At 47.9% G+C, this 24,250-nt stretch overlaps 16 non-coding genes across 16 annotated transcripts; all 16 read left to right on the top strand.

The window, feature by feature from the left end:
• The first annotated feature begins 791 nt into the window (after positions 1–791).
• On the top strand, positions 792–982 carry LOC142722077 (U2 spliceosomal RNA). Its single transcript, XR_012874407.1, has one exon. It is a non-coding gene; the product is annotated as a U2 spliceosomal RNA (small nuclear RNA).
• Positions 983–2,290: 1,308 nt separating this feature from the next.
• On the top strand, positions 2,291–2,481 carry LOC142722076 (U2 spliceosomal RNA). Its single transcript, XR_012874406.1, has one exon. It is a non-coding gene; the product is annotated as a U2 spliceosomal RNA (small nuclear RNA).
• Positions 2,482–3,781: 1,300 nt separating this feature from the next.
• Positions 3,782–3,972, top strand: LOC142722075 (U2 spliceosomal RNA). Its single transcript, XR_012874404.1, has one exon. It is a non-coding gene; the product is annotated as a U2 spliceosomal RNA (small nuclear RNA).
• A 1,280-nt stretch (positions 3,973–5,252) lies between these two features.
• Positions 5,253–5,443, top strand: LOC142722074 (U2 spliceosomal RNA). The gene has a single exon (XR_012874403.1). It is a non-coding gene; the product is annotated as a U2 spliceosomal RNA (small nuclear RNA).
• Positions 5,444–6,735: 1,292 nt separating this feature from the next.
• Positions 6,736–6,926, top strand: LOC142722073 (U2 spliceosomal RNA). The gene has a single exon (XR_012874402.1). It is a non-coding gene; the product is annotated as a U2 spliceosomal RNA (small nuclear RNA).
• A 1,292-nt stretch (positions 6,927–8,218) lies between these two features.
• Positions 8,219–8,409, top strand: LOC142722072 (U2 spliceosomal RNA). The gene has a single exon (XR_012874401.1). It is a non-coding gene; the product is annotated as a U2 spliceosomal RNA (small nuclear RNA).
• Positions 8,410–9,689: 1,280 nt separating this feature from the next.
• On the top strand, positions 9,690–9,880 carry LOC142722070 (U2 spliceosomal RNA). Its single transcript, XR_012874400.1, has one exon. It is a non-coding gene; the product is annotated as a U2 spliceosomal RNA (small nuclear RNA).
• A 1,281-nt stretch (positions 9,881–11,161) lies between these two features.
• On the top strand, positions 11,162–11,352 carry LOC142722069 (U2 spliceosomal RNA). Its single transcript, XR_012874399.1, has one exon. It is a non-coding gene; the product is annotated as a U2 spliceosomal RNA (small nuclear RNA).
• A 1,285-nt stretch (positions 11,353–12,637) lies between these two features.
• Positions 12,638–12,828, top strand: LOC142722101 (U2 spliceosomal RNA). Its single transcript, XR_012874431.1, has one exon. It is a non-coding gene; the product is annotated as a U2 spliceosomal RNA (small nuclear RNA).
• Positions 12,829–14,109: 1,281 nt separating this feature from the next.
• LOC142722068 (U2 spliceosomal RNA) lies at positions 14,110–14,300 on the top strand. The gene has a single exon (XR_012874398.1). It is a non-coding gene; the product is annotated as a U2 spliceosomal RNA (small nuclear RNA).
• Positions 14,301–15,588: 1,288 nt separating this feature from the next.
• Positions 15,589–15,779, top strand: LOC142722067 (U2 spliceosomal RNA). Its single transcript, XR_012874397.1, has one exon. It is a non-coding gene; the product is annotated as a U2 spliceosomal RNA (small nuclear RNA).
• A 1,278-nt stretch (positions 15,780–17,057) lies between these two features.
• LOC142722065 (U2 spliceosomal RNA) lies at positions 17,058–17,248 on the top strand. Its single transcript, XR_012874395.1, has one exon. It is a non-coding gene; the product is annotated as a U2 spliceosomal RNA (small nuclear RNA).
• A 1,272-nt stretch (positions 17,249–18,520) lies between these two features.
• Positions 18,521–18,711, top strand: LOC142722064 (U2 spliceosomal RNA). The gene has a single exon (XR_012874393.1). It is a non-coding gene; the product is annotated as a U2 spliceosomal RNA (small nuclear RNA).
• A 1,304-nt stretch (positions 18,712–20,015) lies between these two features.
• Positions 20,016–20,206, top strand: LOC142722063 (U2 spliceosomal RNA). The gene has a single exon (XR_012874392.1). It is a non-coding gene; the product is annotated as a U2 spliceosomal RNA (small nuclear RNA).
• Positions 20,207–21,498: 1,292 nt separating this feature from the next.
• On the top strand, positions 21,499–21,689 carry LOC142722089 (U2 spliceosomal RNA). The gene has a single exon (XR_012874419.1). It is a non-coding gene; the product is annotated as a U2 spliceosomal RNA (small nuclear RNA).
• Positions 21,690–22,973: 1,284 nt separating this feature from the next.
• On the top strand, positions 22,974–23,164 carry LOC142722088 (U2 spliceosomal RNA). Its single transcript, XR_012874418.1, has one exon. It is a non-coding gene; the product is annotated as a U2 spliceosomal RNA (small nuclear RNA).
• Positions 23,165–24,250: the final 1,086 nt, after the last annotated feature.

Here is a 24,250-nt window from a genome sequence, read left to right as displayed (position 1 = left end):
GAAGAAGTAAGAATTGCAGTTGCAACAAAGCCTTGCTTGCCTACAAAGAGAGCAGCAATTTGGATTTGTTACTATGTTACCTAGAAGAATAACAAACTGTGCAAGGATGGAGGTTGTAGGAGCAAGGAGAAGTTGTCTGTAAAGTTGGTGGATGCCTATTTTCCATTTTGCAGTCCCTTGTCTCCCTCTTGTGGCCTCCTGGAGGCAACTAGCTGTGCAAAAAAAAGACAGCCTGGCGGCCGGCTGTTGCAGTGTTGCCCTCTCAGGCAACACTGAGTGACTGACTGAGCCTCACCGTCTTATATAAAGTTCAGACGGAACTTTGCACGTGTCATAGTGGAGCCCTCAGGATTCCAGAGCCAGCTTTCTGACATCATAATGGGGCCTCAGAGATAAAAGCCTGGGCCCAGGCAGTGTTGGTCAGTGCTGCTCAGCAGGCAGCACTGGACTGGACTGGATTACAGCTGATACAAGGTGTGAAGGAACAAGGGGTGGCTGTGGGCATGCACTTGCTGCCGCTGCCAGTGTTTATCTGCATGGCAGCAGGGCATTTGGGCGTTGCCAGGAAGGCGTTTTTATGTAGATTCCTCCTCTTTCAGCACTGCATTGTGGTGCAAGCAAAAGAAGCAAATCCTGTCTGGCTTCCTCTCCGGCCTTTATTCACCTCCCGTGTAGCTGTGAGTGTGTGAGCCTGCAGGGCCCCATGGAATTGCCTAGAAGTAGGCTGAATCGCTGCAAGGGCTGAACAGCAGTATCGGGCAGGCTCGGGCAACGCGCGGCCCGTTCGGGTTATCGCTTCTCGGCCTTTTGGCTAAGATCAAGTGTAGTATCTGTTCTTATCAGTTTAATATCTGATACGTCCCCTATCTGGGGACCATATATTAAATGGATTTTTAGAACAGGGAGATGGAAATAGAGCTTGCTCTGTCCACTCCACGCATTGACCTGGTATTGCAGTATTTCCAGGACCGGTGCACCCTTTCCTTATGTGTTGACTAAAAGCAGATTCCAAAAGTGCTTTTTGTCTTTGCTATTGTTTCTGTCTTTCTGAAGGGATCTCCCCTTTTAATCCCATTATTTCAACACCTGTTGGACAATGCATGAGTGATAATGAGCTCATTGATTAAATGCAATTAATGAATAGATTGCCACCTCTTGTTGTGTGTCGTCTGTGTTTCTGTGTTTCCGGCATTTCACATTGGAACACCTCATTTCACATTGGAACACCTCATTCACCTTCCTTGTCTTCTCTCCGCCCTCCCTTTTAGGTAAGTTAAAGAGCTGCACCTGAGCCAGCCACTGATTGATTGATTGATTGATTGATTGATTGATTGATTGATTGATTGATTGATGCAGCACAACAGTCAAATAGTGGAGTGGAGTAGGGGAACAGCAAACAGCCAATAAAGCAGCCCGCCCGCTCGCCTGCCCGCCACAATGGACCTACCTGTGTACACTAGATGGATGTGATGGAATGTACTGTCGTCCCTACATTTCAAGAAGAAGTAAGAATTGCAGTTGCAACAAAGCCTTGCTTGCCTACAAAGAGAGCAGCAATTTGGATTTGTTACTATGTTACCTAGAAGAATAACAAACTGTGCAAGGATGGAGGTTGTAGGAGCAAGGAGAAGTTGTCTGTAAAGTTGGTGGATGCCTATTTTCCATTTTGCAGTCCCTTGTCTCCCTCTTGTGGCCTCCTGGAGGCAACTAGCTGTGCAAAAAAAAGACAGCCTGGCGGCCGGCTGTTGCAGTGTTGCCCTCTCAGGCAACACTGAGTGACTGACTGAGCCTCACCGTCTTATATAAAGTTCAGACGGAACTTTGCACGTGTCATAGTGGAGCCCTCAGGATTCCAGAGCCAGCTTTCTGACATCATAATGGGGCCTCAGAGATAAAAGCCTGGGCCCAGGCAGTGTTGGTCAGTGCTGCTCAGCAGGCAGCACTGGACTGGACTGGATTACAGCTGATACAAGGTGTGAAGGAACAAGGGGTGGCTGTGGGCATGCACTTGCTGCCGCTGCCAGTGTTTATCTGCATGGCAGCAGGGCATTTGGGCGTTGCCAGGAAGGCGTTTTTATGTAGATTCCTCCTCTTTCAGCACTGCATTGTGGTGCAAGCAAAAGAAGCAAATCCTGTCTGGCTTCCTCTCCGGCCTTTATTCACCTCCCGTGTAGCTGTGAGTGTGTGAGCCTGCAGGGCCCCATGGAATTGCCTAGAAGTAGGCTGAATCGCTGCAAGGGCTGAACAGCAGTATCGGGCAGGCTCGGGCAACGCGCGGCCCGTTCGGGTTATCGCTTCTCGGCCTTTTGGCTAAGATCAAGTGTAGTATCTGTTCTTATCAGTTTAATATCTGATACGTCCCCTATCTGGGGACCATATATTAAATGGATTTTTAGAACAGGGAGATGGAAATAGAGCTTGCTCTGTCCACTCCACGCATTGACCTGGTATTGCAGTATTTCCAGGACCGGTGCACCCTTTCCTTATGTGTTGACTAAAAGCAGATTCCAAAAGTGTTTTTTGTCTTTGCTATTGTTTCTGTCTTTCTGAAGGGATCTCCCCTTTTAATCCCATTATTTCAACACCTGTTGGACAATGCATGAGTGATAATGAGCTCATTGATTAAATGCAATTAATGAATAGATTGCCACCTCTTGTTGTGTGTCGTCTGTGTTTCTGTGTTTCCGGCATTTCACATTGGAACACCTCATTCACCTTCCTTGTCTTCTCTCCACCCTCCCTTTTAGGTAAGTTAAAGAGCTGCACCTGAGCCAGCCACTGATTGATTGATTGATTGATTGATTGATTGATTGATTGATTGATTGATTGATTGATTGATTGATGCAGCACAACAGTCAAATAGTGGAGTGGAGTAGGGGAACAGCAAACAGCCAATAAAGCAGCCCGCCCGCTCGCCTGCCCGCCACAATGGACCTACCTGTGTACACTAGATGGATGTGATGGAATGTACTGTCGTCCCTACATTTCAAGAAGAAGTAAGAATTGCAGTTGCAACAAAGCCTTGCTTGCCTACAAAGAGAGCAGCAATTTGGATTTGTTACTATGTTACCTAGAAGAATAACAAACTGTGCAAGGATGGAGGTTGTAGGAGCAAGGAGAAGTTGTCTGTAAAGTTGGTGGATGCCTATTTTCCATTTTGCAGTCCCTTGTCTCCCTCTTGTGGCCTCCTGGAGGCAACTAGCTGTGCAAAAAAAAGACAGCCTGGCGGCCGGCTGTTGCAGTGTTGCCCTCTCAGGCAACACTGAGTGACTGACTGAGCCTCACCGTCTTATATAAAGTTCAGACGGAACTTTGCACGTGTCATAGTGGAGCCCTCAGGATTCCAGAGCCAGCTTTCTGACATCATAATGGGGCCTCAGAGATAAAAGCCTGGGCCCAGGCAGTGTTGGTCAGTGCTGCTCAGCAGGCAGCACTGGACTGGACTGGATTACAGCTGATACAAGGTGTGAAGGAACAAGGGGTGGCTGTGGGCATGCACTTGCTGCCGCTGCCAGTGTTTATCTGCATGGCAGCAGGGCATTTGGGCGTTGCCAGGAAGGCGTTTTTATGTAGATTCCTCCTCTTTCAGCACTGCATTGTGGTGCAAGCAAAAGAAGCAAATCCTGTCTGGCTTCCTCTCCGGCCTTTATTCACCTCCCGTGTAGCTGTGAGTGTGTGAGCCTGCAGGGCCCCATGGAATTGCCTAGAAGTAGGCTGAATCGCTGCAAGGGCTGAACAGCAGTATCGGGCAGGCTCGGGCAACGCGCGGCCCGTTCGGGTTATCGCTTCTCGGCCTTTTGGCTAAGATCAAGTGTAGTATCTGTTCTTATCAGTTTAATATCTGATACGTCCCCTATCTGGGGACCATATATTAAATGGATTTTTAGAACAGGGAGATGGAAATAGAGCTTGCTCTGTCCACTCCACGCATTGACCTGGTATTGCAGTATTTCCAGGACCGGTGCACCCTTTCCTTATGTGTTGACTAAAAGCAGATTCCAAAAGTGCTTTTTGTCTTTGCTATTGTTTCTGTCTTTCTGAAGGGATCTCCCCTTTTAATCCCATTATTTCAACACCTGTTGGACAATGCATGAGTGATAATGAGCTCATTGATTAAATGCAATTAATGAATAGATTGCCACCTCTTGTTGTGTGTCGTCTGTGTTTCTGTGTTTCCGGCATTTCACATTGGAACACCTCATTCACCTTCCTTGTCTTCTCTCCGCCCTCCCTTTTAGGTAAGTTAAAGAGCTGCACCTGAGCCAGCCACTGATTGATTGATTGATTGATTGATTGATTGATTGATTGATTGATGCAGCACAACAGTCAAATAGTGGAGTGGAGTAGGGGAACAGCAAACAGCCAATAAAGCAGCCCGCCCGCTCGCCTGCCCGCCACAATGGACCTACCTGTGTACACTAGATGGATGTGATGGAATGTACTGTCGTCCCTACATTTCAAGAAGAAGTAAGAATTGCAGTTGCAACAAAGCCTTGCTTGCCTACAAAGAGAGCAGCAATTTGGATTTGTTACTATGTTACCTAGAAGAATAACAAACTGTGCAAGGATGGAGGTTGTAGGAGCAAGGAGAAGTTGTCTGTAAAGTTGGTGGATGCCTATTTTCCATTTTGCAGTCCCTTGTCTCCCTCTTGTGGCCTCCTGGAGGCAACTAGCTGTGCAAAAAAAAGACAGCCTGGCGGCCGGCTGTTGCAGTGTTGCCCTCTCAGGCAACACTGAGTGACTGACTGAGCCTCACCGTCTTATATAAAGTTCAGACGGAACTTTGCACGTGTCATAGTGGAGCCCTCAGGATTCCAGAGCCAGCTTTCTGACATCATAATGGGGCCTCAGAGATAAAAGCCTGGGCCCAGGCAGTGTTGGTCAGTGCTGCTCAGCAGGCAGCACTGGACTGGACTGGATTACAGCTGATACAAGGTGTGAAGGAACAAGGGGTGGCTGTGGGCATGCACTTGCTGCCGCTGCCAGTGTTTATCTGCATGGCAGCAGGGCATTTGGGCGTTGCCAGGAAGGCGTTTTTATGTAGATTCCTCCTCTTTCAGCACTGCATTGTGGTGCAAGCAAAAGAAGCAAATCCTGTCTGGCTTCCTCTCCGGCCTTTATTCACCTCCCGTGTAGCTGTGAGTGTGTGAGCCTGCAGGGCCCCATGGAATTGCCTAGAAGTAGGCTGAATCGCTGCAAGGGCTGAACAGCAGTATCGGGCAGGCTCGGGCAACGCGCGGCCCGTTCGGGTTATCGCTTCTCGGCCTTTTGGCTAAGATCAAGTGTAGTATCTGTTCTTATCAGTTTAATATCTGATACGTCCCCTATCTGGGGACCATATATTAAATGGATTTTTAGAACAGGGAGATGGAAATAGAGCTTGCTCTGTCCACTCCACGCATTGACCTGGTATTGCAGTATTTCCAGGACCGGTGCACCCTTTCCTTATGTGTTGACTAAAAGCAGATTCCAAAAGTGTTTTTTGTCTTTGCTATTGTTTCTGTCTTTCTGAAGGGATCTCCCCTTTTAATCCCATTATTTCAACACCTGTTGGACAATGCATGAGTGATAATGAGCTCATTGATTAAATGCAATTAATGAATAGATTGCCACCTCTTGTTGTGTGTCGTCTGTGTTTCTGTGTTTCCGGCATTTCACATTGGAACACCTCATTCACCTTCCTTGTCTTCTCTCCGCCCTCCCTTTTAGGTAAGTTAAAGAGCTGCACCTGAGCCAGCCACTGATTGATTGATTGATTGATTGATTGATTGATTGATTGATTGATTGATTGATTGATGCAGCACAACAGTCAAATAGTGGAGTGGAGTAGGGGAACAGCAAACAGCCAATAAAGCAGCCCGCCCGCTCGCCTGCCCGCCACAATGGACCTACCTGTGTACACTAGATGGATGTGATGGAATGTACTGTCGTCCCTACATTTCAAGAAGAAGTAAGAATTGCAGTTGCAACAAAGCCTTGCTTGCCTACAAAGAGAGCAGCAATTTGGATTTGTTACTATGTTACCTAGAAGAATAACAAACTGTGCAAGGATGGAGGTTGTAGGAGCAAGGAGAAGTTGTCTGTAAAGTTGGTGGATGCCTATTTTCCATTTTGCAGTCCCTTGTCTCCCTCTTGTGGCCTCCTGGAGGCAACTAGCTGTGCAAAAAAAAGACAGCCTGGCGGCCGGCTGTTGCAGTGTTGCCCTCTCAGGCAACACTGAGTGACTGACTGAGCCTCACCGTCTTATATAAAGTTCAGACGGAACTTTGCACGTGTCATAGTGGAGCCCTCAGGATTCCAGAGCCAGCTTTCTGACATCATAATGGGGCCTCAGAGATAAAAGCCTGGGCCCAGGCAGTGTTGGTCAGTGCTGCTCAGCAGGCAGCACTGGACTGGACTGGATTACAGCTGATACAAGGTGTGAAGGAACAAGGGGTGGCTGTGGGCATGCACTTGCTGCCGCTGCCAGTGTTTATCTGCATGGCAGCAGGGCATTTGGGCGTTGCCAGGAAGGCGTTTTTATGTAGATTCCTCCTCTTTCAGCACTGCATTGTGGTGCAAGCAAAAGAAGCAAATCCTGTCTGGCTTCCTCTCCGGCCTTTATTCACCTCCCGTGTAGCTGTGAGTGTGTGAGCCTGCAGGGCCCCATGGAATTGCCTAGAAGTAGGCTGAATCGCTGCAAGGGCTGAACAGCAGTATCGGGCAGGCTCGGGCAACGCGCGGCCCGTTCGGGTTATCGCTTCTCGGCCTTTTGGCTAAGATCAAGTGTAGTATCTGTTCTTATCAGTTTAATATCTGATACGTCCCCTATCTGGGGACCATATATTAAATGGATTTTTAGAACAGGGAGATGGAAATAGAGCTTGCTCTGTCCACTCCACGCATTGACCTGGTATTGCAGTATTTCCAGGACCGGTGCACCCTTTCCTTATGTGTTGACTAAAAGCAGATTCCAAAAGTGTTTTTTGTCTTTGCTATTGTTTCTGTCTTTCTGAAGGGATCTCCCCTTTTAATCCCATTATTTCAACACCTGTTGGACAATGCATGAGTGATAATGAGCTCATTGATTAAATGCAATTAATGAATAGATTGCCACCTCTTGTTGTGTGTCGTCTGTGTTTCTGTGTTTCCGGCATTTCACATTGGAACACCTCATTCACCTTCCTTGTCTTCTCTCCGCCCTCCCTTTTAGGTAAGTTAAAGAGCTGCACCTGAGCCAGCCACTGATTGATTGATTGATTGATTGATTGATTGATTGATTGATTGATTGATTGATTGATGCAGCACAACAGTCAAATAGTGGAGTGGAGTAGGGGAACAGCAAACAGCCAATAAAGCAGCCCGCCCGCTCGCCTGCCCGCCACAATGGACCTACCTGTGTACACTAGATGGATGTGATGGAATGTACTGTCGTCCCTACATTTCAAGAAGAAGTAAGAATTGCAGTTGCAACAAAGCCTTGCTTGCCTACAAAGAGAGCAGCAATTTGGATTTGTTACTATGTTACCTAGAAGAATAACAAACTGTGCAAGGATGGAGGTTGTAGGAGCAAGGAGAAGTTGTCTGTAAAGTTGGTGGATGCCTATTTTCCATTTTGCAGTCCCTTGTCTCCCTCTTGTGGCCTCCTGGAGGCAACTAGCTGTGCAAAAAAAAGACAGCCTGGCGGCCGGCTGTTGCAGTGTTGCCCTCTCAGGCAACACTGAGTGACTGACTGAGCCTCACCGTCTTATATAAAGTTCAGACGGAACTTTGCACGTGTCATAGTGGAGCCCTCAGGATTCCAGAGCCAGCTTTCTGACATCATAATGGGGCCTCAGAGATAAAAGCCTGGGCCCAGGCAGTGTTGGTCAGTGCTGCTCAGCAGGCAGCACTGGACTGGACTGGATTACAGCTGATACAAGGTGTGAAGGAACAAGGGGTGGCTGTGGGCATGCACTTGCTGCCGCTGCCAGTGTTTATCTGCATGGCAGCAGGGCATTTGGGCGTTGCCAGGAAGGCGTTTTTATGTAGATTCCTCCTCTTTCAGCACTGCATTGTGGTGCAAGCAAAAGAAGCAAATCCTGTCTGGCTTCCTCTCCGGCCTTTATTCACCTCCCGTGTAGCTGTGAGTGTGTGAGCCTGCAGGGCCCCATGGAATTGCCTAGAAGTAGGCTGAATCGCTGCAAGGGCTGAACAGCAGTATCGGGCAGGCTCGGGCAACGCGCGGCCCGTTCGGGTTATCGCTTCTCGGCCTTTTGGCTAAGATCAAGTGTAGTATCTGTTCTTATCAGTTTAATATCTGATACGTCCCCTATCTGGGGACCATATATTAAATGGATTTTTAGAACAGGGAGATGGAAATAGAGCTTGCTCTGTCCACTCCACGCATTGACCTGGTATTGCAGTATTTCCAGGACCGGTGCACCCTTTCCTTATGTGTTGACTAAAAGCAGATTCCAAAAGTGTTTTTTGTCTTTGCTATTGTTTCTGTCTTTCTGAAGGGATCTCCCCTTTTAATCCCATTATTTCAACACCTGTTGGACAATGCATGAGTGATAATGAGCTCATTGATTAAATGCAATTAATGAATAGATTGCCACCTCTTGTTGTGTGTCGTCTGTGTTTCTGTGTTTCCGGCATTTCACATTGGAACACCTCATTCACCTTCCTTGTCTTCTCTCCGCCCTCCCTTTTAGGTAAGTTAAAGAGCTGCACCTGAGCCAGCCACTGATTGATTGATTGATTGATTGATTGATTGATTGATTGATTGATGCAGCACAACAGTCAAATAGTGGAGTGGAGTAGGGGAACAGCAAACAGCCAATAAAGCAGCCCGCCCGCTCGCCTGCCCGCCACAATGGACCTACCTGTGTACACTAGATGGATGTGATGGAATGTACTGTCGTCCCTACATTTCAAGAAGAAGTAAGAATTGCAGTTGCAACAAAGCCTTGCTTGCCTACAAAGAGAGCAGCAATTTGGATTTGTTACTATGTTACCTAGAAGAATAACAAACTGTGCAAGGATGGAGGTTGTAGGAGCAAGGAGAAGTTGTCTGTAAAGTTGGTGGATGCCTATTTTCCATTTTGCAGTCCCTTGTCTCCCTCTTGTGGCCTCCTGGAGGCAACTAGCTGTGCAAAAAAAAGACAGCCTGGCGGCCGGCTGTTGCAGTGTTGCCCTCTCAGGCAACACTGAGTGACTGACTGAGCCTCACCGTCTTATATAAAGTTCAGACGGAACTTTGCACGTGTCATAGTGGAGCCCTCAGGATTCCAGAGCCAGCTTTCTGACATCATAATGGGGCCTCAGAGATAAAAGCCTGGGCCCAGGCAGTGTTGGTCAGTGCTGCTCAGCAGGCAGCACTGGACTGGACTGGATTACAGCTGATACAAGGTGTGAAGGAACAAGGGGTGGCTGTGGGCATGCACTTGCTGCCGCTGCCAGTGTTTATCTGCATGGCAGCAGGGCATTTGGGCGTTGCCAGGAAGGCGTTTTTATGTAGATTCCTCCTCTTTCAGCACTGCATTGTGGTGCAAGCAAAAGAAGCAAATCCTGTCTGGCTTCCTCTCCGGCCTTTATTCACCTCCCGTGTAGCTGTGAGTGTGTGAGCCTGCAGGGCCCCATGGAATTGCCTAGAAGTAGGCTGAATCGCTGCAAGGGCTGAACAGCAGTATCGGGCAGGCTCGGGCAACGCGCGGCCCGTTCGGGTTATCGCTTCTCGGCCTTTTGGCTAAGATCAAGTGTAGTATCTGTTCTTATCAGTTTAATATCTGATACGTCCCCTATCTGGGGACCATATATTAAATGGATTTTTAGAACAGGGAGATGGAAATAGAGCTTGCTCTGTCCACTCCACGCATTGACCTGGTATTGCAGTATTTCCAGGACCGGTGCACCCTTTCCTTATGTGTTGACTAAAAGCAGATTCCAAAAGTGTTTTTTGTCTTTGCTATTGTTTCTGTCTTTCTGAAGGGATCTCCCCTTTTAATCCCATTATTTCAACACCTGTTGGACAATGCATGAGTGATAATGAGCTCATTGATTAAATGCAATTAATGAATAGATTGCCACCTCTTGTTGTGTGTCGTCTGTGTTTCTGTGTTTCCGGCATTTCACATTGGAACACCTCATTCACCTTCCTTGTCTTCTCTCCGCCCTCCCTTTTAGGTAAGTTAAAGAGCTGCACCTGAGCCAGCCACTGATTGATTGATTGATTGATTGATTGATTGATTGATTGATTGATTGCAGCACAACAGTCAAATAGTGGAGTGGAGTAGGGGAACAGCAAACAGCCAATAAAGCAGCCCGCCCGCTCGCCTGCCCGCCACAATGGACCTACCTGTGTACACTAGATGGATGTGATGGAATGTACTGTCGTCCCTACATTTCAAGAAGAAGTAAGAATTGCAGTTGCAACAAAGCCTTGCTTGCCTACAAAGAGAGCAGCAATTTGGATTTGTTACTATGTTACCTAGAAGAATAACAAACTGTGCAAGGATGGAGGTTGTAGGAGCAAGGAGAAGTTGTCTGTAAAGTTGGTGGATGCCTATTTTCCATTTTGCAGTCCCTTGTCTCCCTCTTGTGGCCTCCTGGAGGCAACTAGCTGTGCAAAAAAAAGACAGCCTGGCGGCCGGCTGTTGCAGTGTTGCCCTCTCAGGCAACACTGAGTGACTGACTGAGCCTCACCGTCTTATATAAAGTTCAGACGGAACTTTGCACGTGTCATAGTGGAGCCCTCAGGATTCCAGAGCCAGCTTTCTGACATCATAATGGGGCCTCAGAGATAAAAGCCTGGGCCCAGGCAGTGTTGGTCAGTGCTGCTCAGCAGGCAGCACTGGACTGGACTGGATTACAGCTGATACAAGGTGTGAAGGAACAAGGGGTGGCTGTGGGCATGCACTTGCTGCCGCTGCCAGTGTTTATCTGCATGGCAGCAGGGCATTTGGGCGTTGCCAGGAAGGCGTTTTTATGTAGATTCCTCCTCTTTCAGCACTGCATTGTGGTGCAAGCAAAAGAAGCAAATCCTGTCTGGCTTCCTCTCCGGCCTTTATTCACCTCCCGTGTAGCTGTGAGTGTGTGAGCCTGCAGGGCCCCATGGAATTGCCTAGAAGTAGGCTGAATCGCTGCAAGGGCTGAACAGCAGTATCGGGCAGGCTCGGGCAACGCGCGGCCCGTTCGGGTTATCGCTTCTCGGCCTTTTGGCTAAGATCAAGTGTAGTATCTGTTCTTATCAGTTTAATATCTGATACGTCCCCTATCTGGGGACCATATATTAAATGGATTTTTAGAACAGGGAGATGGAAATAGAGCTTGCTCTGTCCACTCCACGCATTGACCTGGTATTGCAGTATTTCCAGGACCGGTGCACCCTTTCCTTATGTGTTGACTAAAAGCAGATTCCAAAAGTGTTTTTTGTCTTTGCTATTGTTTCTGTCTTTCTGAAGGGATCTCCCCTTTTAATCCCATTATTTCAACACCTGTTGGACAATGCATGAGTGATAATGAGCTCATTGATTAAATGCAATTAATGAATAGATTGCCACCTCTTGTTGTGTGTCGTCTGTGTTTCTGTGTTTCCGGCATTTCACATTGGAACACCTCATTCACCTTCCTTGTCTTCTCTCCGCCCTCCCTTTTAGGTAAGTTAAAGAGCTGCACCTGAGCCAGCCACTTGATTGATTGATTGATTGATTGATTGATTGATTGATTGATTGATTGATGCAGCACAACAGTCAAATAGTGGAGTGGAGTAGGGGAACAGCAAACAGCCAATAAAGCAGCCCGCCCGCTCGCCTGCCCGCCACAATGGACCTACCTGTGTACACTAGATGGATGTGATGGAATGTACTGTCGTCCCTACATTTCAAGAAGAAGTAAGAATTGCAGTTGCAACAAAGCCTTGCTTGCCTACAAAGAGAGCAGCAATTTGGATTTGTTACTATGTTACCTAGAAGAATAACAAACTGTGCAAGGATGGAGGTTGTAGGAGCAAGGAGAAGTTGTCTGTAAAGTTGGTGGATGCCTATTTTCCATTTTGCAGTCCCTTGTCTCCCTCTTGTGGCCTCCTGGAGGCAACTAGCTGTGCAAAAAAAAGACAGCCTGGCGGCCGGCTGTTGCAGTGTTGCCCTCTCAGGCAACACTGAGTGACTGACTGAGCCTCACCGTCTTATATAAAGTTCAGACGGAACTTTGCACGTGTCATAGTGGAGCCCTCAGGATTCCAGAGCCAGCTTTCTGACATCATAATGGGGCCTCAGAGATAAAAGCCTGGGCCCAGGCAGTGTTGGTCAGTGCTGCTCAGCAGGCAGCACTGGACTGGACTGGATTACAGCTGATACAAGGTGTGAAGGAACAAGGGGTGGCTGTGGGCATGCACTTGCTGCCGCTGCCAGTGTTTATCTGCATGGCAGCAGGGCATTTGGGCGTTGCCAGGAAGGCGTTTTTATGTAGATTCCTCCTCTTTCAGCACTGCATTGTGGTGCAAGCAAAAGAAGCAAATCCTGTCTGGCTTCCTCTCCGGCCTTTATTCACCTCCCGTGTAGCTGTGAGTGTGTGAGCCTGCAGGGCCCCATGGAATTGCCTAGAAGTAGGCTGAATCGCTGCAAGGGCTGAACAGCAGTATCGGGCAGGCTCGGGCAACGTGCGGCCCGTTCGGGTTATCGCTTCTCGGCCTTTAGGCTAAGATCAAGTGTAGTATCTGTTCTTATCAGTTTAATATCTGATACGTCCCCTATCTGGGGACCATATATTAAATGGATTTTTAGAACAGGGAGATGGAAATAGAGCTTGCTCTGTCCACTCCACGCATTGAACTGGTATTGCAGTATTTCCAGGACCGGTGCACCCTTTCCTTATGTGTTGACTAAAAGCAGATTCCAAAAGTGTTTTTTGTCTTTGCTATTGTTTCTGTCTTTCTGAAGGGATCTCCCCTTTTAATCCCATTATTTCAACACCTGTTGGACAATGCATGAGTGATAATGAGCTCATTGATTAAATGCAATTAATGAATAGATTGCCACCTCTTGTTGTGTGTCGTCTGTGTTTCTGTGTTTCCGGCATTTCACATTGGAACACCTCATTCACCTTCCTTGTTTTCTCTCCGCCCTCCCTTTTAGGTAAGTTAAAGAGCTGCACCTGAGCCAGCCACTGATTGATTGATTGATTGATTGATTGATTGATTGATTGATTGATGCAGCACAACAGTCAAATAGTGGAGTGGAGTAGGGGAACAGCAAACAGCCAATAAAGCAGCCCGCCCGCTCGCCTGCCCGCCACAATGGACCTACCTGTGTACACTAGATGGATGTGATGGAATGTACTGTCGTCCCTACATTTCAAGAAGAAGTAAGAATTGCAGTTGCAACAAAGCCTTGCTTGCCTACAAAGAGAGCAGCAATTTGGATTTGTTACTATGTTACCTAGAAGAATAACAAACTGTGCAAGGATGGAGGTTGTAGGAGCAAGGAGAAGTTGTCTGTAAAGTTGGTGGATGCCTATTTTCCATTTTGCAGTCCCTTGTCTCCCTCTTGTGGCCTCCTGGAGGCAACTAGCTGTGCAAAAAAAAAGACAGCCTGGCGGCCGGCTGTTGCAGTGTTGCCCTCTCAGGCAACACTGAGTGACTGACTGAGCCTCACCGTCTTATATAAAGTTCAGACGGAACTTTGCACGTGTCATAGTGGAGCCCTCAGGATTCCAGAGCCAGCTTTCTGACATCATAATGGGGCCTCAGAGATAAAAGCCTGGGCCCAGGCAGTGTTGGTCAGTGCTGCTCAACAGGCAGCACTGGACTGGACTGGATTACAGCTGATACAAGGTGTGAAGGAACAAGGGGTGGCTGTGGGCATGCACTTGCTGCCGCTGCCAGTGTTTATCTGCATGGCAGCAGGGCATTTGGGCGTTGCCAGGAAGGCGTTTTTATGTAGATTCCTCCTCTTTCAGCACTGCATTGTGGTGCAAGCAAAAGAAGCAAATCCTGTCTGGCTTCCTCTCCGGCCTTTATTCACCTCCCGTGTAGCTGTGAGTGTGTGAGCCTGCAGGGCCCCATGGAATTGCCTAGAAGTAGGCTGAATCGCTGCAAGGGCTGAACAGCAGTATCGGGCAGGCTCGGGCAACGCGCGGCCCGTTCGGGTTATCGCTTCTCGGCCTTTTGGCTAAGATCAAGTGTAGTATCTGTTCTTATCAGTTTAATATCTGATACGTCCCCTATCTGGGGACCATATATTAAATGGATTTTTAGAACAGGGAGATGGAAATAGAGCTTGCTCTGTCCACTCCACGCATTGACCTGGTATTGCAGTATTTCCAGGACCGGTGCACCCTTTCCTTATGTGTTGACTAAAAGCAGATTCCAAAAGTGTTTTTTGTCTTTGCTATTGTTTCTGTCTTTCTGAAGGGATCTCCCCTTTTAATCCCATTATTTCAACACCTGTTGGACAATGCATGAGTGATAATGAGCTCATTGATTAAATGCAATTAATGAATAGATTGCCACCTCTTGTTGTGTGTCGTCTGTGTTTCTGTGTTTCCGGCATTTCACATTGGAACACCTCATTCACCTTCCTTGTCTTCTCTCCGCCCTCCCTTTTAGGTAAGTTAAAGAGCTGCACCTGAGCCAGCCACTGATTGATTGATTGATTGATTGATTGATTGATTGATTGATTGATTGATTGATGCAGCACAACAGTCAAATAGTGGAGTGGAGTAGGGGAACAGCAAACAGCCAATAAAGCAGCCCGCCCGCTCGCCTGCCCGCCACAATGGACCTACCTGTGTACACTAGATGGATGTGATGGAATGTACTGTCGTCCCTACATTTCAAGAAGAAGTAAGAATTGCAGTTGCAACAAAGCCTTGCTTGCCTACAAAGAGAGCAGCAATTTGGATTTGTTACTATGTTACCTAGAAGAATAACAAACTGTGCAAGGATGGAGGTTGTAGGAGCAAGGAGAAGTTGTCTGTAAAGTTGGTGGATGCCTATTTTCCATTTTGCAGTCCCTTGTCTCCCTCTTGTGGCCTCCTGGAGGCAACTAGCTGTGCAAAAAAAAGACAGCCTGGCGGCCGGCTGTTGCAGTGTTGCCCTCTCAGGCAACACTGAGTGACTGACTGAGCCTCACCGTCTTATATAAAGTTCAGACGGAACTTTGCACGTGTCATAGTGGAGCCCTCAGGATTCCAGAGCCAGCTTTCTGACATCATAATGGGGCCTCAGAGATAAAAGCCTGGGCCCAGGCAGTGTTGGTCAGTGCTGCTCAGCAGGCAGCACTGGACTGGACTGGATTACAGCTGATACAAGGTGTGAAGGAACAAGGGGTGGCTGTGGGCATGCACTTGCTGCCGCTGCCAGTGTTTATCTGCATGGCAGCAGGGCATTTGGGCGTTGCCAGGAAGGCGTTTTTATGTAGATTCCTCCTCTTTCAGCACTGCATTGTGGTGCAAGCAAAAGAAGCAAATCCTGTCTGGCTTCCTCTCCGGCCTTTATTCACCTCCCGTGTAGCTGTGAGTGTGTGAGCCTGCAGGGCCCCATGGAATTGCCTAGAAGTAGGCTGAATCGCTGCAAGGGCTGAACAGCAGTATCGGGCAGGCTCGGGCAACGCGCGGCCCGTTCGGGTTATCGCTTCTCGGCCTTTTGGCTAAGATCAAGTGTAGTATCTGTTCTTATCAGTTTAATATCTGATACGTCCCCTATCTGGGGACCATATATTAAATGGATTTTTAGAACAGGGAGATGGAAATAGAGCTTGCTCTGTCCACTCCACGCATTGACCTGGTATTGCAGTATTTCCAGGACCGGTGCACCCTTTCCTTATGTGTTGACTAAAAGCAGATTCCAAAAGTGCTTTTTGTCTTTGCTATTGTTTCTGTCTTTCTGAAGGGATCTCCCCTTTTAATCCCATTATTTCAACACCTGTTGGACAATGCATGAGTGATAATGAGCTCATTGATTAAATGCAATTAATGAATAGATTGCCACCTCTTGTTGTGTGTCGTCTGTGTTTCTGTGTTTCCGGCATTTCACATTGGAACACCTCATTCACCTTCCTTGTCTTCTCTCCGCCCTCCCTTTTAGGTAAGTTAAAGAGCTGCACCTGAGCCAGCCACTGATTGATTGATTGATTGATTGATTGATTGATTGATTGATTGATTGATTGATGCAGCACAACAGTCAAATAGTGGAGTGGAGTAGGGGAACAGCAAACAGCCAATAAAGCAGCCCGCCCGCTCGCCTGCCCGCCACAATGGACCTACCTGTGTACACTAGATGGATGTGATGGAATGTACTGTCGTCCCTACATTTCAAGAAGAAGTAAGAATTGCAGTTGCAACAAAGCCTTGCTTGCCTACAAAGAGAGCAGCAATTTGGATTTGTTACTATGTTACCTAGAAGAATAACAAACTGTGCAAGGATGGAGGTTGTAGGAGCAAGGAGAAGTTGTCTGTAAAGTTGGTGGATGCCTATTTTCCATTTTGCAGTCCCTTGTCTCCCTCTTGTGGCCTCCTGGAGGCAACTAGCTGTGCAAAAAAAAGACAGCCTGGCGGCCGGCTGTTGCAGTGTTGCCCTCTCAGGCAACACTGAGTGACTGACTGAGCCTCACCGTCTTATATAAAGTTCAGACGGAACTTTGCACGTGTCATAGTGGAGCCCTCAGGATTCCAGAGCCAGCTTTCTGACATCATAATGGGGCCTCAGAGATAAAAGCCTGGGCCCAGGCAGTGTTGGTCAGTGCTGCTCAGCAGGCAGCACTGGACTGGACTGGATTACAGCTGATACAAGGTGTGAAGGAACAAGGGGTGGCTGTGGGCATGCACTTGCTGCCGCTGCCAGTGTTTATCTGCATGGCAGCAGGGCATTTGGGCGTTGCCAGGAAGGCGTTTTTATGTAGATTCCTCCTCTTTCAGCACTGCATTGTGGTGCAAGCAAAAGAAGCAAATCCTGTCTGGCTTCCTCTCCGGCCTTTATTCACCTCCCGTGTAGCTGTGAGTGTGTGAGCCTGCAGGGCCCCATGGAATTGCGCTGAATCGCTGCAAGGGCTGAACAGCAGTATCGGGCAGGCTCGGGCAACGCGCGGCCCGTTCGGGTTATCGCTTCTCGGCCTTTTGGCTAAGATCAAGTGTAGTATCTGTTCTTATCAGTTTAATATCTGATACGTCCCCTATCTGGGGACCATATATTAAATGGATTTTTAGAACAGGGAGATGGAAATAGAGCTTGCTCTGTCCACTCCACGCATTGACCTGGTATTGCAGTATTTCCAGGACCGGTGCACCCTTTCCTTATGTGTTGACTAAAAGCAGATTCCAAAAGTGTTTTTTGTCTTTGCTATTGTTTCTGTCTTTCTGAAGGGATCTCCCCTTTTAATCCCATTATTTCAACACCTGTTGGACAATGCATGAGTGATAATGAGCTCATTGATTAAATGCAATTAATGAATAGATTGCCACCTCTTGTTGTGTGTCGTCTGTGTTTCTGTGTTTCCGGCATTTCACATTGGAACACCTCATTCACCTTCCTTGTCTTCTCTCCGCCCTCCCTTTTAGGTAAGTTAAAGAGCTGCACCTGAGCCAGCCACTGATTGATTGATTGATTGATTGATTGATTGATTGATGCAGCACAACAGTCAAATAGTGGAGTGGAGTAGGGGAACAGCAAACAGCCAATAAAGCAGCCCGCCCGCTCGCCTGCCCGCCACAATGGACCTACCTGTGTACACTAGATGGATGTGATGGAATGTACTGTCGTCCCTACATTTCAAGAAGAAGTAAGAATTGCAGTTGCAACAAAGCCTTGCTTGCCTACAAAGAGAGCAGCAATTTGGATTTGTTACTATGTTACCTAGAAGAATAACAAACTGTGCAAGGATGGAGGTTGTAGGAGCAAGGAGAAGTTGTCTGTAAAGTTGGTGGATGCCTATTTTCCATTTTGCAGTCCCTTGTCTCCCTCTTGTGGCCTCCTGGAGGCAACTAGCTGTGCAAAAAAAAGACAGCCTGGCGGCCGGCTGTTGCAGTGTTGCCCTCTCAGGCAACACTGAGTGACTGACTGAGCCTCACCGTCTTATATAAAGTTCAGACGGAACTTTGCACGTGTCATAGTGGAGCCCTCAGGATTCCAGAGCCAGCTTTCTGACATCATAATGGGGCCTCAGAGATAAAAGCCTGGGCCCAGGCAGTGTTGGTCAGTGCTGCTCAGCAGGCAGCACTGGACTGGACTGGATTACAGCTGATACAAGGTGTGAAGGAACAAGGGGTGGCTGTGGGCATGCACTTGCTGCCGCTGCCAGTGTTTATCTGCATGGCAGCAGGGCATTTGGGCGTTGCCAGGAAGGCGTTTTTATGTAGATTCCTCCTCTTTCAGCACTGCATTGTGGTGCAAGCAAAAGAAGCAAATCCTGTCTGGCTTCCTCTCCGGCCTTTATTCACCTCCCGTGTAGCTGTGAGTGTGTGAGCCTGCAGGGCCCCATGGAATTGCCTAGAAGTAGGCTGAATCGCTGCAAGGGCTGAACAGCAGTATCGGGCAGGCTCGGGCAACGCGCGGCCCGTTCGGGTTATCGCTTCTCGGCCTTTTGGCTAAGATCAAGTGTAGTATCTGTTCTTATCAGTTTAATATCTGATACGTCCCCTATCTGGGGACCATATATTAAATGGATTTTTAGAACAGGGAGATGGAAATAGAGCTTGCTCTGTCCACTCCACGCATTGACCTGGTATTGCAGTATTTCCAGGACCGGTGCACCCTTTCCTTATGTGTTGACTAAAAGCAGATTCCAAAAGTGTTTTTTGTCTTTGCTATTGTTTCTGTCTTTCTGAAGGGATCTCCCCTTTTAATCCCATTATTTCAACACCTGTTGGACAATGCATGAGTGATAATGAGCTCATTGATTAAATGCAATTAATGAATAGATTGCCACCTCTTGTTGTGTGTCGTCTGTGTTTCTGTGTTTCCGGCATTTCACATTGGAACACCTCATTCACCTTCCTTGTCTTCTCTCCGCCCTCCCTTTTAGGTAAGTTAAAGAGCTGCACCTGAGCCAGCCACTGATTGATTGATTGATTGATTGATTGATTGATTGATTGATTGATTGATTGATTGATTGATTGATTGATGCAGCACAACAGTCAAATAGTGGAGTGGAGTAGGGGAACAGCAAACAGCCAATAAAGCAGCCCGCCCGCTCGCCTGCCCGCCACAATGGACCTACCTGTGTACACTAGATGGATGTGATGGAATGTACTGTCGTCCCTACATTTCAAGAAGAAGTAAGAATTGCAGTTGCAACAAAGCCTTGCTTGCCTACAAAGAGAGCAGCAATTTGGATTTGTTACTATGTTACCTAGAAGAATAACAAACTGTGCAAGGATGGAGGTTGTAGGAGCAAGGAGAAGTTGTCTGTAAAGTTGGTGGATGCCTATTTTCCATTTTGCAGTCCCTTGTCTCCCTCTTGTGGCCTCCTGGAGGCAACTAGCTGTGCAAAAAAAAGACAGCCTGGCGGCCGGCTGTTGCAGTGTTGCCCTCTCAGGCAACACTGAGTGACTGACTGAGCCTCACCGTCTTATATAAAGTTCAGACGGAACTTTGCACGTGTCATAGTGGAGCCCTCAGGATTCCAGAGCCAGCTTTCTGACATCATAATGGGGCCTCAGAGATAAAAGCCTGGGCCCAGGCAGTGTTGGTCAGTGCTGCTCAGCAGGCAGCACTGGACTGGACTGGATTACAGCTGATACAAGGTGTGAAGGAACAAGGGGTGGCTGTGGGCATGCACTTGCTGCCGCTGCCAGTGTTTATCTGCATGGCAGCAGGGCATTTGGGCGTTGCCAGGAAGGCGTTTTTATGTAGATTCCTCCTCTTTCAGCACTGCATTGTGGTGCAAGCAAAAGAAGCAAATCCTGTCTGGCTTCCTCTCCGGCCTTTATTCACCTCCCGTGTAGCTGTGAGTGTGTGAGCCTGCAGGGCCCCATGGAATTGCCTAGAAGTAGGCTGAATCGCTGCAAGGGCTGAACAGCAGTATCGGGCAGGCTCGGGCAACGCGCGGCCCGTTCGGGTTATCGCTTCTCGGCCTTTTGGCTAAGATCAAGTGTAGTATCTGTTCTTATCAGTTTAATATCTGATACGTCCCCTATCTGGGGACCATATATTAAATGGATTTTTAGAACAGGGAGATGGAAATAGAGCTTGCTCTGTCCACTCCACGCATTGACCTGGTATTGCAGTATTTCCAGGACCGGTGCACCCTTTCCTTATGTGTTGACTAAAAGCAGATTCCAAAAGTGTTTTTTGTCTTTGCTATTGTTTCTGTCTTTCTGAAGGGATCTCCCCTTTTAATCCCATTATTTCAACACCTGTTGGACAATGCATGAGTGATAATGAGCTCATTGATTAAATGCAATTAATGAATAGATTGCCACCTCTTGTTGTGTGTCGTCTGTGTTTCTGTGTTTCCGGCATTTCACATTGGAACACCTCATTCACCTTCCTTGTCTTCTCTCCGCCCTCCCTTTTAGGTAAGTTAAAGAGCTGCACCTGAGCCAGCCACTGATTGATTGATTGATTGATTGATTGATTGATTGATTGATTGATTGATTGATTGATGCAGCACAACAGTCAAATAGTGGAGTGGAGTAGGGGAACAGCAAACAGCCAATAAAGCAGCCCGCCCGCTCGCCTGCCCGCCACAATGGACCTACCTGTGTACACTAGATGGATGTGATGGAATGTACTGTCGTCCCTACATTTCAAGAAGAAGTAAGAATTGCAGTTGCAACAAAGCCTTGCTTGCCTACAAAGAGAGCAGCAATTTGGATTTGTTACTATGTTACCTAGAAGAATAACAAACTGTGCAAGGATGGAGGTTGTAGGAGCAAGGAGAAGTTGTCTGTAAAGTTGGTGGATGCCTATTTTCCATTTTGCAGTCCCTTGTCTCCCTCTTGTGGCCTCCTGGAGGCAACTAGCTGTGCAAAAAAAAGACAGCCTGGCGGCCGGCTGTTGCAGTGTTGCCCTCTCAGGCAACACTGAGTGACTGACTGAGCCTCACCGTCTTATATAAAGTTCAGACGGAACTTTGCACGTGTCATAGTGGAGCCCTCAGGATTCCAGAGCCAGCTTTCTGACATCATAATGGGGCCTCAGAGATAAAAGCCTGGGCCCAGGCAGTGTTGGTCAGTGCTGCTCAGCAGGCAGCACTGGACTGGACTGGATTACAGCTGATACAAGGTGTGAAGGAACAAGGGGTGGCTGTGGGCATGCACTTGCTGCCGCTGCCAGTGTTTATCTGCATGGCAGCAGGGCATTTGGGCGTTGCCAGGAAGGCGTTTTTATGTAGATTCCTCCTCTTTCAGCACTGCATTGTGGTGCAAGCAAAAGAAGCAAATCCTGTCTGGCTTCCTCTCCGGCCTTTATTCACCTCCCGTGTAGCTGTGAGTGTGTGAGCCTGCAGGGCCCCATGGAATTGCCTAGAAGTAGGCTGAATCGCTGCAAGGGCTGAACAGCAGTATCGGGCAGGCTCGGGCAACGCGCGGCCCGTTCGGGTTATCGCTTCTCGGCTTTTTGGCTAAGATCAAGTGTAGTATCTGTTCTTATCAGTTTAATATCTGATACGTCCCCTATCTGGGGACCATATATTAAATGGATTTTTAGAACAGGGAGATGGAAATAGAGCTTGCTCTGTCCACTCCACGCATTGACCTGGTATTGCAGTATTTCCAGGACCGGTGCACCCTTTCCTTATGTGTTGACTAAAAGCAGATTCCAAAAGTGTTTTTTGTCTTTGCTATTGTTTCTGTCTTTCTGAAGGGATCTCCCCTTTTAATCCCATTATTTCAACACCTGTTGGACAATGCATGAGTGATAATGAGCTCATTGATTAAATGCAATTAATGAATAGATTGCCACCTCTTGTTGTGTGTCGTCTGTGTTTCTGTGTTTCCGGCATTTCACATTGGAACACCTCATTCACCTTCCTTGTCTTCTCTCCGCCCTCCCTTTTAGGTAAGTTAAAGAGCTGCACCTGAGCCAGCCACTGATTGATTGATTGATTGATTGATTGATTGATTGATTGATTGATTGATGCAGCACAACAGTCAAATAGTGGAGTGGAGTAGGGGAACAGCAAACAGCCAATAAAGCAGCCCGCCCGCTCGCCTGCCCGCCACAATGGACCTACCTGTGTACACTAGATGGATGTGATGGAATGTACTGTCGTCCCTACATTTCAAGAAGAAGTAAGAATTGCAGTTGCAACAAAGCCTTGCTTGCCTACAAAGAGAGCAGCAATTTGGATTTGTTACTATGTTACCTAGAAGAATAACAAACTGTGCAAGGATGGAGGTTGTAGGAGCAAGGAGAAGTTGTCTGTAAAGTTGGTGGATGCCTATTTTCCATTTTGCAGTCCCTTGTCTCCCTCTTGTGGCCTCCTGGAGGCAACTAGCTGTGCAAAAAAAAGACAGCCTGGCGGCCGGCTGTTGCAGTGTTGCCCTCTCAGGCAACACTGAGTGACTGACTGAGCCTCACCGTCTTATATAAAGTTCAGACGGAACTTTGCACGTGTCATAGTGGAGCCCTCAGGATTCCAGAGCCAGCTTTCTGACATCATAATGGGGCCTCAGAGATAAAAGCCTGGGCCCAGGCAGTGTTGGTCAGTGCTGCTCAGCAGGCAGCACTGGACTGGACTGGATTACAGCTGATACAAGGTGTGAAGGAACAAGGGGTGGCTGTGGGCATGCACTTGCTGCCGCTGCCAGTGTTTATCTGCATGGCAGCAGGGCATTTGGGCGTTGCCAGGAAGGCGTTTTTATGTAGATTCCTCCTCTTTCAGCACTGCATTGTGGTGCAAGCAAAAGAAGCAAATCCTGTCTGGCTTCCTCTCCGGCCTTTATTCACCTCCCGTGTAGCTGTGAGTGTGTGAGCCTGCAGGGCCCCATGGAATTGCCTAGAAGTAGGCTGAATCGCTGCAAGGGCTGAACAGCAGTATCGGGCAGGCTCGGGCAACGCGCGGCCCGTTCGGGTTATCGCTTCTCGGCTTTTTGGCTAAGATCAAGTGTAGTATCTGTTCTTATCAGTTTAATATCTGATACGTCCCCTATCTGGGGACCATATATTAAATGGATTTTTAGAACAGGGAGATGGAAATAGAGCTTGCTCTGTCCACTCCACGCATTGACCTGGTATTGCAGTATTTCCAGGACCGGTGCACCCTTTCCTTATGTGTTGACTAAAAGCAGATTCCAAAAGTGTTTTTTGTCTTTGCTATTGTTTCTGTCTTTCTGAAGGGATCTCCCCTTTTAATCCCATTATTTCAACACCTGTTGGACAATGCATGAGTGATAATGAGCTCATTGATTAAATGCAATTAATGAATAGATTGCCACCTCTTGTTGTGTGTCGTCTGTGTTTCTGTGTTTCCGGCATTTCACATTGGAACACCTCATTCACCTTCCTTGTCTTCTCTCCGCCCTCCCTTTTAGGTAAGTTAAAGAGCTGCACCTGAGCCAGCCACTGATTGATTGATTGATTGATTGATTGATTGATTGATTGATTGATTGATTGATTGATTGATTGATTGATGCAGCACAACAGTCAAATAGTGGAGTGGAGTAGGGGAACAGCAAACAGCCAATAAAGCAGCCCGCCCGCTCGCCTGCCCGCCACAATGGACCTACCTGTGTACACTAGATGGATGTGATGGAATGTACTGTCGTCCCTACATTTCAAGAAGAAGTAAGAATTGCAGTTGCAACAAAGCCTTGCTTGCCTACAAAGAGAGCAGCAATTTGGATTTGTTACTATGTTACCTAGAAGAATAACAAACTGTGCAAGGATGGAGGTTGTAGGAGCAAGGAGAAGTTGTCTGTAAAGTTGGTGGATGCCTATTTTCCATTGTGCAGTCCCTTGTCTCCCTCTTGTGGCCTCCTGGAGGCAACTAGCTGTGCAAAAAAAAGACAGCCTGGCGGCCGGCTGTTGCAGTGTTGCCCTCTCAGGCAACACTGAGTGACTGACTGAGCCTCACCGTCTTATATAAAGTTCAGACGGAACTTTGCACGTGTCATAGTGGAGCCCTCAGGATTCCAGAGCCAGCTTTCTGACATCATAATGGGGCCTCAGAGATAAAAGCCTGGGCCCAGGCAGTGTTGGTCAGTGCTGCTCAGCAGGCAGCACTGGACTGGACTGGATTACAGCTGATACAAGGTGTGAAGGAACAAGGGGTGGCTGTGGGCATGCACTTGCTGCCGCTGCCAGTGTTTATCTGCATGGCAGCAGGGCATTTGGGCGTTGCCAGGAAGGCGT

Source organism: Rhinoderma darwinii, unplaced genomic scaffold (genome assembly GCF_050947455.1).
Source record: "Rhinoderma darwinii isolate aRhiDar2 unplaced genomic scaffold, aRhiDar2.hap1 Scaffold_530, whole genome shotgun sequence".
Classification (NCBI taxonomy): Eukaryota; Metazoa; Chordata; class Amphibia; order Anura; family Rhinodermatidae; genus Rhinoderma; species Rhinoderma darwinii.
The sequence above is the reverse complement of the archived record's forward strand: the minus strand, read 5'-3'. Positions and strand labels throughout refer to the sequence as shown.